Source organism: Magnolia sinica, chromosome 14 (assembly GCF_029962835.1).
Source record: "Magnolia sinica isolate HGM2019 chromosome 14, MsV1, whole genome shotgun sequence".
Lineage (NCBI taxonomy): Eukaryota > Viridiplantae > Streptophyta > Magnoliopsida > Magnoliales > Magnoliaceae > Magnolia > Magnolia sinica.
Genome location: NC_080586.1, coordinates 33,310,001 through 33,315,377, shown reverse-complemented (window position 1 = coordinate 33,315,377; position 5,377 = coordinate 33,310,001).

Below are 5,377 nucleotides of genomic sequence, written 5' to 3'. Positions count from 1 at the left end.
TATCTAGATCGTTGTTCTTTAGTTTAATTTTCTTTCTTTGTTTCTAACTGTTGCTATTCATGACAGTTCTGCCCAAGTATCATGCTAGGGTTGGTGGAGAAGAACGAGCTCGGATCGTTGCAGCGAGGTCAGTGGGAGCTGGGCTGAGGTCTTGAAGGAGTCTGATCACACCCTAACTGTTGCTTAAGTTAGGTCTTTATCCAACCCTGACAGGTATATCTTTTTAGGAGATTAGTCGGGAGCATTTTTCAATTTTATGCAATCATTGATCGCTATTTTCTGTTGTATAGAGATGCCTAAGCAGAGGAGCGACAAATCCACAAACCAAAAAACAGTAGCAATCAAATGATCCTAACTTATCTGATGGAGCCCATCATCAATGAACCACAAACCAAAAAATAGTAGCAATCAAATGATCCTAACTTAGTAGACTAGACACATCAAATGTGCATCATGACCACTTCCATTTTTAACCATTCATTTGCATGCAGGCCACCATCTAGATTATTAGGAATGTCTAAAGATGAAATATTTGTAATCAATAAAATTATAGTGACAAGTAGACATAAACTTTGCTCTCGAGTTCTTCAATAATGTAACATTGATTGATGCAATTCTAATGCCCAAATACCAAAATCAAAATTTTGGTTACATGAAGCGGACACTTAATAATTGTATACTTGACCGATCATATGAAATCATGTACGGAAGTAAATTCAATGGCTTCCACATTTCAGTTATATCCACTAGGGAGAGACCGGCTTGGGTAGTTAATCTCTGATTGAAAAACTACTTCCTTCTTGAAAGAATACAAAAGCAGAATGAAACATAAGAAAAATGATATTTCTTTAGAAAATATAATCATACACATAAGAATAGAGGGGCCTAACAGAAATACAGATTAAATTGAAAATGCAAATGGGCCTGTATCAAATGTTAATATAGTAGAAATAAGTTAGGTACAAAAGAGCAAAAAGAAAGTGAATTGTTACAACTGTGAAGAGCCCGGACACCACTCTAAGGAGTGTATGATGAAAAAGAAAACAAACTGCTAATTCAAGAAAAACGAGGCCCTATATTACAGTAAGAAGGTTGGACATTATGAAAATGAATGTAGGCTTACGAAAAAGAATACAAAATTCAAGTCAATCTCGCTGAAGTTGAAGAAAATTTAAACATAGTTGTCGTTGTAGTGTTTGAAGTGTTTCTATTAAACAATATGGAATGGATATTATAAACCGGGGTAACTTAGCATGTATGTAAGGATCAAAACATGTCTACTCCTATCAAGCAACAGGAGATTATAAAAAATTGTTCATGGAAAATGCTCGATCATCTTTAATTGTTGGAAAGAGAAATGTTGCTCTAAGGATCACATCGGGAAAGACTTTAATGATAAAGAATGTGCTGCACATGCCTAACATTCGTCACAACTTGGTCTCCGGTTTGCTCTTCAACAAGGATGGAGTTAAACTAGTATTTGATTCTGATAAGCTTTTAATGACCAATAATAAAACCTTCTTTAGAAAGGGCTACTGTAGTAATGGTATGTTCATTGTAAATGTTTTTTTATGATAATAATAAGATGTCATCCAATTCTGCTTATATTATTGAATCTCTTTTATTATGACATAGTAGATTAGGACACGGGAACGTAGAATCCTTGAAAAGAATGAAACGAATAGCATTACTACCGACATCTCAGTCAATAACTTTGAAAAATGTTAAACTTATATAGAATCAAGTTTGTTAGAAATTTCTTTAAATATATTAGCAAAAGTTTTGAGTTATTAGAATTAATACATAATGACTTAAGTGATTTTATCCAGAGGAGGCAAAAGGTACTGTGTAACATTCATAGACAATAATTCTAGATATACTAGAGTATACATTATAAGGAATAAAGATGAATCTTTAGAAACCTTTATTAAGTATAAATCTGAAGTTGAAAACCAATATATCATGAATATTAGAAAACTTAGATTAGATAGAGAAGGAGAGTATGAATCTTACTAGTTTAGAGAACTCTGTGAAAAGAATGAAATAGTATATGAAACTACTACTCCTTATACACCATAACAAAATGAAATAGCTGAACGCAAGATTAGAATATTGAAAGAAATGATAAACGCTATGTTGAAATCTGATTTACCTTCTAATATATGGAGAGAAGCCGAATACTTCGTCTATTTTCATTCCTTCAATCATCGGTTCATGTACCAAATTCTGATAATCATAAATCTACTTCGTGACGGATTTATCGTCTGTCATTTCATAATGAAGCTTGGGATACCATATTTTTTAGATTCTACATTTTCAAGGACATTTCTATTCGAATCTGGTCCAAAGGTTCTTAACAGATTCATAAGAAACATAGATGTCGTATAATTCACTGGACAGGGTATTCATGATGTAATGTTTATAGTTATTGGCATCTCTAAATTCATTTTCATTGATTGGATCAAATATAAAAGAATTTAAAAGAATGTAAAATAAAAAATAAAAAAACTTTAATGTTTTCAATGCAAAAATGATTTTTTATTTCCATCTTTTAAAATTATGTCTAGTGAATGGTTCGATTTTCGATAGTTCGGTTGTAAGGTTGACTATGATTGTGGCCATGGAATACAATAGAGTTCTGATTGTAACTCAATTTTTAACCAATTAGAAAAATTGTCAAACACTGATTACAGAAAAGAAAAGAAGAGAAGAAGAAAACTTTTTTATTTCCAAATATCAAATAAGATGTCTATTGTTTCTAACAATTGAATATTTGGATTCAAAATTCTTGGAAATAATATGTTTAAAACAGTAGATAAAATTAGAAAAAATTAAAAATTAAATAATAAAATAAAGTGAGAAAAAATGACTTATTTGTTTGAGTCAAGGCGTAACTGGGTCACTCAGCTTGAAACCAAATCTGTCCTCCTTGGATTACGTCCCAAGTGCAACATGAATCTTGGATAGTTGACCTCCATGATATAATGACTATCACCTGGTCCCAAAGGTGCATTCATTGTACATGGGTTCGAACCAGCGTGTAGAACTTAACCGAAGTGAGTTGACTCAGCAGCGAACTCAGTTGATAAAACAATACTGAATTCGGAAAATGAGTATATTTATATATAAACCACGATTAGGTGCTTAAAACACCATTTTAAATGGGTTAGGTCCATTGGGTTTGAACCCAACAGCTCTGACCATCCGAACAGACGCGGCCTAACGCTTGCGCGCATGTCGCGTGCGGTCAATGGCATAGGTTCAGGCTAATGGCATAGTCTCCCATTAGACCAAATTCACATGCCCCCTGAGAAGGGGCTCAAGCCTCATGCAAAACTCCTATATACTTGAGTTTTTCTTTGGTTCTTTCCAACATGGTATGAGAGAACTACACCAAAAATAAAAATACTTTCAAAAAATAAACATGGAAGGAAAACTTGAATTTTGAAACAAAATTTTATATATATATATATATATATATATATATATATATATATATATAACTTTTAAAATACAACAATTCACATTCCTCCCCGATGGATGGCTCAAATCCTGTACAAGTGTGCGTTGGTGGCATTTGCGCAAACAAATTCCTGGGGAGGGTATTCTTTCTAATTTCCTTTTCCCAATTCTGCAGATAGATAAGAAATGATAACATGGTTCCCATACAGCTGTTGTATATGAGCCTTTCACATCAACCGACTGGGTAATTAGTTAATTTAGCAATTAAGTTTTACCCAAACACATTTTAATAAATTTGGCTATTAAGAATTTCCAAAAAATTAGTGCCCTTTCAAACATGTCTTAGTAATTATGTCATTTCTTAATTCCCACTTTCCCAAGACGTAGAAATTAACTATTTTCCTGGATCTGGGTCGAGTTGGGGCCTGGGTTAGGTTGGATTACAGTTTTGGGTCAGGTTGATTTTGGGAGGTCCCATAACCAACACATTTGTTGACATTTTTTAACCCACACAACTCAAATGAACCAAAATTTTGGAGCCATACCCTTGTTTAATTCCAATCAATACTAGCAATCCGTTAGGATAAAATGACTCATTAGCACACGCAATTGGATTGATGTTAGTAGAGAAACTTGACGCTCATTAGGATAAAAATCATTAGCATCCAAGTCTAATCAAACTATCCATATTAGATGTATCATAAGCCAAAAATAATACTTATTTGATCGTCTCGCAAGTGCAAATCTAACGTTCCCTCTCACAATGGTCACCTTATATCTTATGTTAGCATCATCTTATAAATTTATTTGCATCATAGTTATAAAAATAAAAATAAAAAATAAGTGTAATTGATTGTCTGACAAGTGCAAATCTTATGCTCCCCTCACAGTGGTCGCCTTGTATCTTATGCTTGAGAATCCAAATTATGGAAAATACTAATATTGGAATCTTTTTCCTTTTTTATTTTTATTTTTTGCATCTAAACAGCACAAAAAGTTACATGAGTGGAAAATCTTTTTCATTTCTCTAGATTTCTGGTTTTTAACGTCTCTAAACATTCCCCAAACGTGAATATGAAAATCCACCATGGAAAACAAAGAATAGGGAAATGCGTGAAAAAGAACCTGCATTAACCTATTTGTTTCAGCACTTGTGATTTTCATGTAAATATTAAAAAATCAACAGTCAAAATAGTAAGAGTTCTGTTGTAACCATGATAATCTAGATTTAATAGGCTTTAAAGAGGAAACCATTTTACAACTTCTCACGCACTTGCAAATAGGGGATAAAGTCATATCTGTAGAATTCAATTTCATTACCGCGGTTTTCCATTGCGGTTTTCCATTGTTTTGCACAATCAAAACACCCCGCCGTAAAGGGGTTTGCTAAGCAAGGCTAAGAATCAATGAATAATTAGTGGATCAAATTCCCTAATATCAGTTTACATTAGCTAGCATTTTGGGTGCGTTTACAGATCATTGTTTGGGGTGGGATTAGAAATGGAAGCCGCATTACACAAGCTTTAGATTTTTCTACTTTTTTCTTACTAAAATCATGGTTGGGATGAGAATAGAATCTAGTTAGTTGGGAACAAAATATAATTAAAGGCTTCCTTAACCAAGTCCACCAAATAAAAAGGAATGGAGAGAAGAAACCTCAGGGCCATCGGTAAACAATTCATTTATGCACACGTGCTTCAGCGGAGCATTCATTATATACTACTTTTCTGCACATAAAGCACGACAGCTACAAATACCATAAAATGGGAGTCGATTCACTGCCTCCAGTGACATTGAGAGATACCTTGCCTCCATATCGCTGCTCACATGACCAAAATACAATGTTGATCAATCTTAATCCTTGGATTGTACATTCAAAAGGTCACTAAAAGATTAACAACAGCTCACGTTCAGT